The 12,587-nt window shown below is 41.6% G+C and overlaps 1 protein-coding gene across 4 annotated transcripts in view; it reads left to right on the plus strand.

The window, feature by feature from the left end:
- Window positions 1-12,587, plus strand: part of CCSER1 (coiled-coil serine rich protein 1) — a 1,413,620-nt gene that overhangs the window by 915,433 nt on the left and 485,600 nt on the right. The window lies entirely within an intron of this gene.

A 12,587-nucleotide genomic window follows, 5' to 3' on the forward strand; every position in this document is an offset into this window, starting at 1 on the left:
GAGAAGGTGTTCCAGAAATCTGTTATGCTTTGAAAAGGGTTGCTTCAAAAAATGAATATTATTCTATGGTAAATCACGTGTATTAAAGAAGTACTACAATAATACCCTCAGATGGGTCATGTGTGCAACCTATTTCAGATGCATGATATATCCAAAAAATCCCCTATGTGAAATCCAAGATAAATGCTGATACAATGATAATGTGACCAGGACCCTCGGGCTGCTTTGATATTACAGATAAAAAGGTCTCCCTGGGTTGTTAATCTGATTAACAGGAAAAAGTGCCTCTAGCAGATACTGGTATATACTTGTGATCCTAATGATGTTATTATTCCTGAGGCAAAAAAACAGATTGTCCGGGAAACTGGTAAGTGATGTTACTTCAGAACAAAACTAGGGACCTACTGTTACGTAGAGGGGTGGAGTACCCCACTGGTCGCTGAACGCAGCTTCAGAGAGTCCGTGGAGAAGGGTGAGCCTGGCGAGGAGACGCCGGTGTCCGCAGTCCGCCGACCGGAAGTTCGGAAACCGGACCGGAAGTGACGTACGTTTCGCTCTACGGAGCTTGTTCACTAGATGCCTGTTCCCTGGCTCCCTGGTCCTTCCTTATATACACATGTTGGGTCCAATCAATTGGCAATAACAATAGTAATTGACTGGTTAAATCCTAATTAAGTCCCATAACATGAAATAAAGCATTAATAGACGTAGAAAAACTATGAATTACGGCATTAGATGAAAAGTAATTAAAAAAAAAAAATTGTGGGAGGTGTTGGAATTTAGAAAGGATCTATTGACTGGAAGATATGGAATCATGCAGATAATTGTGAATAATTAGGCATGATTAGATACTGAAAATTTGACTGGTTACTTGTGGAATGGAGTGGAAATGACAGGGAAAGATAGCAAAAAATAAAATAAAATAAAATTAAAATAAATGAGTTGAAAGAGAGACTAAACTGTGGTACACAGTTTGTACTAGAGGTCTTAATCCCTTGTTGTGGGAAATAGGAATAGTTTAATGTAGGAGTGACACTTTGTTATGAAATAATAAATTATTAAAAAAACATATGTAGAAAATATATAATATATAAACAGAAGGGATTGAATTATGCTTATAATGGTTACCTGATGGAATGTATGGAAAAATAGATAAATACTTGAATAAGTAAATATATAGATGAAAAGATGAAAAAAATATGGAAAGTATTTGAAAAAATTAATTTTTATATTATATATAAAAAATGAGAAAAATATATATGAGAAAAATATATGTAAGAAATTTGTTGGTTTGTGTGAAGGAATAAATGAAGGAACTGGATTCGGAGACTAAAGTGAATTGAGTGGAAAAAGCTGTGACTGGAGGTGTGCAAAATATGAGATGATGTGTAGGTGTAGAAGTGTAAGTGATGGGGACTGGGACTGTAAGTGGAGAGGGGGAGAAAGAAAAAAGGGGGGGGGGGAGGTTGGGAAGAGTTGTGATTGTCGCAAGCCATGGTGAGGTATATGAATCTCGGGGAGGATTTGTGCCATGAACTGAAAGGGTGAGTGTTGGTATAATGTTAGGGGTATGCGTGATGTGAGGAAGCATGCATTTTTACGACATTAAACCATCTAAAATGAGTGTCGTGGGTGGTGTGACTAAAAAATGTGGGATGATACCACCAATTTGAGTTTCCTTATGGCGGGAGAAAAATGTTACCAAAGGTATGTGGAAATTAATACTTGAGTGAGGTGTAAGACTTATAAATGAAAGTGAATGAGGGAAAGGGGACAGTCCCTAGAAGTTTCCTAGGGTAAGTAGTTCAAAGTATGGTAATATTACAAGAAAACATTATAACTGATGTATTCGTTGAGTCCTTTGGGGGCTAATGTATCCAATCTGAAAGTCCATTCACTTTCTTTTTTAAGAAGTGTGGACATGATGTCTCCCCCTCTAATTCCCATTTTAATTTGTTCCAAACCACACATTTTTAGCTCCTGTGGGTAACAGGAGTGCTTCTGTAAAAAGTGTCGGGAGACCGTGGTTAATTGCTTCATTCTTTGATGGTCCCTGCTTGCATTCCTGATGTTACTCATATGCTCAAAAGCCCTCTGTTTTAACATGCGTGTGGTGATTCCTGTGTATTTCAGGTTACACGGGCATGAGATGCAATACACAACATTAGTACTCTTGCAATTAAAAAAATCCTTGACTTTAATGATGTCCCCATATTTATCCATAGTTGTTTGCAGATTGACTATATGCTCACAAATTTTGCAGCTTCCGCACGGGTAACTTCCTATTAGGGCCGGTTCTCGTGCAGGTCTTGATATAAAATGACTTTTGACAAAATGGTCTCTCAGATTCGGAGAGCGTCTCCAACTGACATATGTTGTGTTGTTCAGTTGTTGTGATAAGTCATTATCAGACAGCAAAATGGACCAATGTCGTTGTAGGATGGATTTGATTTCTTTCCACTCTTCACAGAAATCGCCCACAAATCGAATTGTCTTCTTATCCTTAGTGATCTTTGGTTCCTGAAAGATTAGTGTCTCTCTCGAGGTCTGGAAAACCGTTTTTTGGCTTTTTTGATGGATCTTGAACTATAACCTCGTTCTTTTAATCTATGTGTCAATTCCTTGCTACGATGAGCAAAGGTTTCTTCATTCGAACAATTCCTTCGTAGATGTAAACATTCTCCTTTGGGAATATTAGTAATTGTAGGGGGGAAATGCGAGCTGGTCTGATGTAATAAGGTGTTGGTAGAGGTGCTCTTGCGAAAAATTTCAGTTGAAAACATATTCTGTTCATCTCTGTAAATTCGGAGGTCCAGGAAGGATATGCTGTTTGCGATGCATTCAAAAGTAAACCTAAGATTTAGGTCATTGTTGTTCAGATGGTTAATGAAAGTCCCAAGTTCCTCAGATGTTCCACTCCAGATCAGAAGGATATCGTCAATATAACGGGTCCACAGTGTGACATGTTTGATATGTTCTTCCATCCTGTCCGTAAATACAAACTCTCTCTCCCACCAACCCAGGAAGAGGTTCGCATAAGTGGGGGCACAAGCTGCCCCCATTGCTGTTCCCCTTACCTGGGTGTAGTAGAGGTTATTGAAGGTAAAATAATTGTGGTGTAATACAAAATGTAAGAGTTGGAGCAGAAAGTGGTGGAATTCTGTAATTTCTTCCATTTTGAGAAAATATTCCACCGCCCTTATACCCAAACTGTGTTGGATACTCGTGTATAAAGCCTCTACATCTAAGCTTACTAAAAGATGTGTTTCCTCCAATTGTATGGTATTGATTTTTCGGAGGACATCTGTAGTATCCTTAGTATACGAGGGAAGGCTCATTACATGATCTCTGAGATGCGTGTCCAGGAAGATACAGGCTTTCTCAAGTAATCCTCCATTGCCTGATACTATCGGCCGTCCTGGAGGATTAAGTAGATTTTTATGCACCTTCGGTAGGAGGTAAAATGTGGGAATTCTGGAGTTAGTGACAGATAGATATTCATACTCTGTTTTGGTTATGGTACCCGATTGAAATGCTTGGTCTATGATCCTCATGTACTGTTGCCTATAATTAGCTGTTGGATCAAAAATACTTTTTTTATAACAGGATTGATCGTCAAGTTGTTTATTTGCTTCAATCAAATACATTTCTGCTGGCCAAATCACTACATTCCCCCCTTTATCTGAGGGCTTGATCAGAATATCCTTCCATGCTTGGATTTCTCCTATGGCTTTCCTTTCATTCCTGGAAAGATTCCCTACTGGTTTGGAAAATTTTCTTTTTTGATACAGTTTATCCAAATCCCGAGAGACCAGGTTGGTAAATACTTTAACCTCCGGGCATGTGTTATCATTGGGAAATTAGGTGGATTTTTTCTTTAGTGTCGTCCTTTTCGATTGTGTAGGTATTGAAATATCTATGAGTTCTTCGAGAGCTTCCAAAGCTTCTTGTTCCTGGGGACTCCTTGGGACTTGTCGGTGGTTATGAAGGCATTACAAGGGTCTCCCTTTGAGCCCCTTGACTCTGCAGACCTTAAGTGGCTTTCCCTTAAGGTGTTGTTTCTGCTGGCTAATACCTCTGCTAGACGGGTGTCGGATTTTGTGTGTCTTGTCCTGTAGGTCACCATATCTGATTTTTCACCGTGACCGGGTGGTTCCAAGAAAACACGTCCCGGGTATTTACCTAAGGTGGTGTCTTCTTTCCACCTTAATCAGGAGATCATGGTTCCGGCCTTTGCCTCTCCTGACTTGTCTTCCAAAGAAAGGTATTTGGATGTGGTACGGGCTCTCCGTATCTATGTGAAGAGAACTGCCTCTATTCGGAAGTCAGATTCTCTCTTTGTTCTGTTTGGTTTTCACAAACGTGGCTGGCCTGCTCACAAGCAGACCCTGGTCAGATGGATTAGAATGGTGATTGCACATGCCTATGTACAGGCTGGCCTTCCAGCTCCTGTTACTATAAAGGCCCATTCTACTTGGTCCGTTGGACCTTCTTGGGCGGCCCGCCGTGGTGCGACCCTTGAACAATTGTGCAAGGCAGCTACGTGGTCCTCAGTGAACACGTTCATAAGATTTTATGCCTTCGATACTTCCGCCTCCCAGGATGCTTCCTTTGGATGCCGGGTTCTTGTGCCCACTACAGTGTGTCCCCTCCCATAAGGATCTGCTTGAGGACATCCCCAATGTCATTCCCTGTTGATCCCAGTGTACCCCGCAGTAGAAAACGAGATTTATGGTAAGAACTTACCGTTGTTAAATCTCTTCATGCGAGGTACACTGGGCTCACCAGTGTGCCCACCCTGACGCACTTAGCTTCTTTGGGTTGGTAAGGCATTAGCCACTGACACTTTCTTCTGTTGTGAGAATGTGGTGTATGTGGCTACTAACCATTGTCGTCTCTTTTGGCTGCTACTGCATTGGACTGGTTAACAAAAACTGAGCTCCTGTGCACGGAGGCGGGGTTATAGAGCAGGCGGCACTATGCATCTTGGGAAGAAGGTCAAAGCTTTGAGCCTGTTGGTGCCTTGGATCAAGATCCTACTCTACACCCCAATGTAATTCCCTGTGGAGCCCAGTGTACCTCGCAGAAAGAGATTTAACAACGGTAAGTTCTTACCATAAATCTCATTTTTTTTCCCTTTTCATGTCAGGATGGCAATAACAGAATAAAATTAATAAGGCATTTTTCAAGTTTTTATTTTTTTTAAATCCATTTTTTTTTTACTTTTTTTTAATATAGTATGTGTTTTGTACAAATGGAACTGAAGGCCCATATCTGTTCTTTCAGTCTCACAGCACAAGATCAAGATGGTTAACCAGCTCACACATATATTCCTAGAGAATGACCTGGCAAAGCAATACGTTACCACTTCCCACTGCAGTCCAGTCTCGCCAAGGTAGCTGAGTATTATGTTTTCTATAAAGGCTTTGTTGCAAATAGGCTCTTAGTTTACGACCTGTAAAAGCCATTTGTTACTATTTTTCTGCATTTTAACTTGCTTGTAATTAAGCATGCATTTATTATAACAGAGAAATGGCATGATTTACATGTTTTTGAGTCATTGGGACAATCCTTCAGAATGGCTGCATTAATATGAATGATTAGACCCACCTAGACTCATATTTACTGACAGGACTGGTTCTAGACCAAGCAAAGCCTAGAGTGAAAATTTCCTTTGGCACGCAGTTCCCCCACCCCATACCAAAATACATATGTACATATCTCAGTTTAAGCATAACAATAAGTTGTGCAAAGCATGGCATGGGTCACTCATATCAGCTTTTACATTTACCCAGATTGCATACGTTTTCCTGCATTTTGCATCTTATTTCAATAATAGTGTACTAAATACTTGGAATACTGTATGTATTTTTTACTGAGCCCTTTATATCCTACATTCCTACAACATATAACTGTCCCCTGGACTATTAGTGCTCCTAGAGGACCGAGTTTAAGAACCACTGCTGTAGAGGGAGGTAGGAGAGAGAAACAGTAAAAAAGTAAAACAAAGGTGAAAGGTGGCAAAGGATACTACCAAACATGAGTAGGGTTTTTGAAAAAAAAAGTAAGCCTAACACATGTACACTGGCCTATTTAGTAGTCTACATTATATACATGATTGCTCTCAAAGCTGTTCAACCCCTGTCTTTAGGCAGCCCCATTATGTCACTAGGACTGCTGGACCATAGCAAAACCCTGGGGAGGTCAGTCACTGCCCACTATATACTGGAGGGGGTAATCTAGATATGGCAAGGGGTGTCTGCCCTTTAAACACCTCTATAAAGTATTTGGCCACATTGCTGGGGTCAAGAATATGGATGGCCATGTTGTTGAGGGGGAGTGGAAAGCAAACTTAAAACAGGGGAGGAATGACAGACTGGATAGGAGTCAGCAGCTGCATGGAGCAGGGTGGAGATGGTACGGAACAGGGTGGAGGTGGTACAGTGTAGGGGGAAGAAGTACGCAGCATGGGATGGCAGTATGTATTAGGGGGAAGGCAGCATAGACTATTAGAAAAGTCACAATAGAACAGGGTGAGGCAGGATGGACCAGTGGGCCAGATGGAGCAGAGGCGAGACCGCAGCTGCACGGACCGGGAGAAGAAGTGGGATAAAGGGGAGAATGAGGTGCAGGGTTGGCCAACACTGTAAATGCTAGATTCCATGAGATTGATAATGCTCAGTGATAAAGCAGAAAATGCAGCTAATTTCAATGAGACAGTAATATCACGGCAGTAGGTAGATAGTTAGAAGCCCTATCTCCGGTGAAAACAGTTCACTGTATTGAGCTTTTCTGTTCCTTTATTAATAGATATCTTGCTTTGGTACACTATGGAAAATATATAGTAAGATGGCAGATGATCTTTCTGCTAAGGAATCCCCATATTTTTCTTGTTACTACTTCAAATGTGACATTTCTTTGAGATTGTATTTTGCCGTCTTAGTTATTACATGGAACATTTTTGTGCATTTTCAAGGCAGTGTAGAATTTGTTCATAGTTATTTTACAAATAAGGCCAAATGGGCTGTAAGCCTTTAACAAAATGTCCAAGTGATCTCCCCAGGGAGAAAAATGATGAAAAGAAAAGAGTCACCATTCAGCTAGTTCAATCTCCATTCTTTGTTCTTTAGTCTTAAAAGCTTAAACAATAACTCCTAAAATCGTTACTTCACTGTACAATTTGCAAGAAAATGTCCAACCTTGGCAAAACAGCATAAAGAGAGAAAGCACAGCAATCAATATAACATGTCTACCTGCTGAATTTGAAATATATTTGCACGACAACAGAAAACAATTTGAAATACTGTAAACATGCCTATGATTTCCAGCCAGGAGGGATCACAAATGTCTTTATTGTAAATCACGGTTGTCTTTTTGTTTCAGTGGCTTTTCAAGCATTTTCTTGACACCATCCCTGTCTGCAGCTGTTCCACCTGTGTGCTGTCAGTAACACCTAAGAAATGTGCCTACTGTACATATCTTAGACCTACAGTTTTTCACTTGTGGAAAAATTTATATTTTGTAAACATAGTAATTGGAAATCATTTCTGTATTCTGAGGCATTAACGAGTTTTATGAGTGTCTGTAATGCAATGCAATATAAACTGTCTTTTAAGACATGGCCTTGTTAAAGTAGGATTTGTGCCCTTACCATTCAGGATTAAAGTGAAGATACAGCGTAGCCAGTTCTGCAGTTATTATACATATGAAGTACAGAAACATTTGATACAGTGTCCTGCCTTGTGTAACAGTCCCAGAGTGCTGTTTAGTTTTTCATTAGCAGAACTTATTTTCTCTACAACTAACACACTTTTCAGAACTACAATGTCAACCGCTAGAATCTTGTGGCCTCCTACATATTATGCCTACTGCAGTCAGTGGGACGCATGTATTAGGCCTGGAGAAGTGATAAAGAAGTGATAAGTGGAGAGAGATAAAGTACCAACCAATCAGCCCTTGTCATTGTTAAAGCCAGCATGTAGCATGACAGATAGGAGCTGATTGACTGGTACTTTATCTTTCTCCACCCTGTCAATCCCCAAGGCTTAGTACAGCCCCAATATCTCCTAACGGCCACCACTACTAGAAAGAATAGACGTAGCTCTTTGAAACAAATGTACTTTTGCGCCAATAAGAGTGAGGATGAGGTTCTCTTACCCCCTATGGCTGGTGATCTGCTGGGTTTTTTGGGAATTAATTACACACATGAATGAAAATGTCACTGGCTCTGTCTTCTCCCTTCAATGGCAGTGGTAGAAAATACTCACAAGTTTGTGTTGAGTGAGTATTTTATTTCTCCATGGAACCCTCTGCACTGCTGAGGTTGTGTGGGACTTTTCCTTTAGCAGTTATGGGATATATGTGCAGTACAGGTGCCATATACCCATCACAGTGATTGAATAAGTTAGAGACATTTAGTTAGAAGAGTAAATTATATTTTCTAAAGAGAAATCCTTCCTCATAATTTGCCTTGTGGAGAGAGGGTCTTACTGTATAAGTAGTCTGCTACAACATCTGTCCAACACCTCTTCTTCCTCCCACTGCTCACCTGCTCTGTGCTAGTTAGAAACACCTGAAAACAGGGCAACTGTTGGATAGGTCAAATTCTTCCTATACCAATTCATAACTCACTATGGGCCCGATTCAGCATTGAACGCAGGTACAATTGTGTTCACATGCTGGGGCCTTTTGAAGTGTGCACACACGCAGAAGCCGCACTGCGCATGAGCACACAGTGAGATGCGATGGCATCTCACACCTGCCAACGCCTCTGGCTGATTGACAAGCAGAGGTGTTTGCGGGATGGGAGGGGGCACTGACACAGCATTTAAGGGGTGTCACAGTGGCGTTGGCAGAGGGCTTCCCTAAACATGTGAAAGCTGCGGGGGGCTGAATCCAGCATGCGGGGTGAACTTGCCCTGTGCTGGGCATACTGGATCGCACATCTATGATCCATGCTGAATTAGGCCCTATGCCACCCACCCCCAACCCCCATACACCTTAATATCTACCTCCCACACACTACACCAGTATTCTCAGCATTCCTTACTGATCTAGAGTACTGGTAGCAAAGATGCGGGGCAAAATAGCTTGGAGGGGCATGGCCCAGTATTGGCATAAGGATCCTGGGTGTTTTCTGCCTGTTGGAACCTGTTCAGGGCAGACATTTTCAGAAATCTTCAACTTGTCTATACTCATTTACAAATATATACACAATCAGTAAACATATATTAAGCTGGTGAATGACCCATTGTAAGGTTAATCAAAAAGTCTCCGACAAAATAAAATGCGAGCAACAAGTTTATTGATAAATAAAATGTGCTTCCTTGAAAGTGAATGCCGGTAGATATAAGCTGAGTGCTTCTCATTGTAGGTTAATAAAAATTATTTGCTGTCCTTTACCGTTCTCTTAACACAAATTGTAACAGCAAAGCGAAAAGGACAACATTTTGGCAAGAACAGATGTGACCTGAGGTGTATACTGAGTTCTGTCATGCAAAATGTATTCCTGTTAAACAATTTCATGGAAAGGTGATGCTAAACATTCCTTTTGAGTGTGTGAAATAGATTTTCAGGCAGTTTTACAATCGAATAATGTTTGCAATGCAGACTTTAGACAGTGCATATTTAAGGAGTCTGTCTCTATGTCTTCTACATTTTACGTTTGTGAGAATAAAATTCATGTTTTAGAAAATTAGACTCTGTGGATCGTTATTGCATCATAAAGTTCATATGTTACTCTCATTGAACGTTTTATGTTTCACTATGTAGGCCACCCATCGAAGGCTAATATATTATTTTATCCCTTTTGGATATTCTGCATAAATCACCTTTTAAAGGAATTAAAGTCTGGAGCAGCTCCTCTATGGGGATTGGAAGGTTGCATGTGCAGCACATAATGGCCCTCATTCCGAGTTGATCGCTAGCTGCCGTTGTTCGCAGCGCAGCGATCAGGCTAAAAATCGGCATTTCTGCGCATACGTATGGGGCGCAATGCGCACGCGTGACGTACTTTCACAAAAGCCATTGCAGTTTCACACAAGGTCTAGCGACGCTTTTCAATCGCACTGCTGGCCGCAGAGTGATTGACAGGAAGTGGGTGTTTCTGGGTGGTAACTGTCCGTTTTCGGGGAGTGTGTGTAAAAACGCAAAAAACGCAGGCGTGTCAGATACAAACGCAGGCGTGCCTGGAAAAATGCAGGCGTGGCTGGCCGAGCGCAGGGCGTGTTCGTGACGTCAAAACAGGAACTAAACAGTCTCAAGTGATCGCAAGCTAGGAGTAAGTCTCGAGCTACTCAGAAACTGCACAATCTTTTTTGTAGCAGCGCTGCGATCCTTTCGTTCGCACTTCTGCTAAGCTAAGATACACGCGCAGAGGGCGGCGGCTTAGCGTGTTCACGGCTACTAAAAGCAGCCAGCGAGCGAACAACTCGGAATGAGGGCCAAGAAGCGAACTCCAGGTCCCGACCGTTGCAGGAGCATTGTAAGCCATTTAGCAGCTAACGCTTCTGCATCGGTGCTACATACACACTTATACAATTAATCGGTGTTCACCCTATATTAGGAGAATGGGCAAATGATTGTATAGGTGTGAGTGTACCCAGCTATAGAAACTAGTTATCTGTTCGCCGTCAAAGATAAAAACATACCTTCAATCTGTCCTAGGTTTTATGGAATAGATCTGATTTCACTGACAAAGGAGATATTTAAGATGATAATTTGTAATGATGAATGATTACTTTAAAATAACAGTCATAAAAGCAGGGCCAGTACTAAATCTGTCTGCACCATGAGACACTGGCCCTCATCCCGAGTTGATCGCTCGCTAGCTGCTTTTAGCAAGAGTGCAAACGCTAAACCGCCGCCCTCTGGGATTGTATCTTAGCTTTGCAGAAGTGCGAACAAAAGGTTAGCAGAATAGTGCTGACATTTTTTTCAAGCAGTTTCAGAGTAGCTGCAGACCTACTTCTTCCTTACGATGACTTCAGACTGTTTGGTTCCTGGTTTGACGTCACAAACACGCCCTGCGTTCGGCCAGCCACTCCCCCGTTTCCCCAGGCACGCCTGCGTTTTTATCTGGCACGCCTGCGTTTTTTAGCACACTCCCGGAAAACGGCCAGTTACCACACAGAAACACCCACTTCCTGTCAATCATTCAGCGATCAACAGTGCGACTGAAAAGCGTCCTTGTGTGAAACTGCATAGTGTTGTGTGAAAGTACGTTGCACGTGCGCACTGCGCCCCATACGCATGCGCAGAATTGTCGTTCTTTAGCCTGATCGCTGCGCTGCGAACAACGGCAGCTAGCGATCAACTCGGAATGACCCCCACTATGTGGTACAGCCTGACAGTTGCGGCTGCACCTGATTAGACCTATATCAGCAGCCAGCGCAGTGTAAAAGGAGAAGGCTGCGTACAGAGACATCCTTCTGTTTACCCACTCTACACATGTTATATCTGCCCCACCTGCAGTGCAGCATGGTTTTGCCCAATTGCTTACTTTTTTGGTTTGCTATCAAACCTGAATAAGGCTCAATGTGTGCCTTCTCTCAGAAATTGTTGTTAAATTGCAGAGCTTGCAGAAGATACTTAGCAGCAGAGTGTATAAGAAAATAATGATTAAAAAAAGTAAATAAGTGTATTTAAGAGTCTGCCATGTAAGAGTGTTTTTCTTTATTTGGTGTTTTATGGTACAGTCCTGTCCATACAGTACAGACACAGTTTATTCATTTTGTGGCTGTAGAGTGTACAGTCACGTACAGTTGTATAAGAAGATGACAGGACCCACACAGTACAGAAGAAATACTATACTACAGTATCTACTGTATTAAAATACTCCACCAGACACCCTTGTTTACCCATGTATTACCCAGGGTCATGCACTCACAGTACAGCAGACACAGTAGAGATTTGGTTTACTGCATGTTCACATGTATGACTGTTTACACTGTCTCTATGTGACTGGCCCACCTGTCTTGGCTTGCTACAGTGTAGTGCCATCTTCATCAGCTGCTATTGTATAAAGTACAGCAGTTTCATGAGTGGAGCACTGGCCATCCAGCGGTTAAACCTGAACATCTGCTTAATATAAGGCTGAATTCATATTAGGGTTACCCAGATGGCAATGTTCATGGCAGATAATCCGATGCTGCATCTTCGGACGCAGCTGTGGATCAGAGGAACCAGCAGAAGTCTATATACACAAGACATCCCCTGCAGCATTAGTATATTTTCATATAGCACCTGCATCCAGACACAGCTGCTGTATGAACTGCGTCCATCTCTCAATCACGCCCAATAATAACAAATATAAAATAACTAAGTGTTTTTTTTAAATGATTGCCTAATTAAAAAATGCTGTATTCAAGTAAATCAATTATCATTCATTGTTATTAAAACATTTGTAAGGGAACAAGGATTGCAGTCATACTATTACTACTGTTGTCTTTGTTAAATTGGCCTCCACACTTTTATATCCAGCAGTAATTCATTGATATGTAGGCTGACCCCTGACCAATGATAAGTGGTTGTGGTGAGGGTGGTCAGGTACCTGAGACCAATCCTCCCACGAATGTTCATCCATGCCA

Source organism: Pseudophryne corroboree, chromosome 1 (genome assembly GCF_028390025.1).
Source record: "Pseudophryne corroboree isolate aPseCor3 chromosome 1, aPseCor3.hap2, whole genome shotgun sequence".
Taxonomy (NCBI): domain Eukaryota; kingdom Metazoa; phylum Chordata; class Amphibia; order Anura; family Myobatrachidae; genus Pseudophryne; species Pseudophryne corroboree.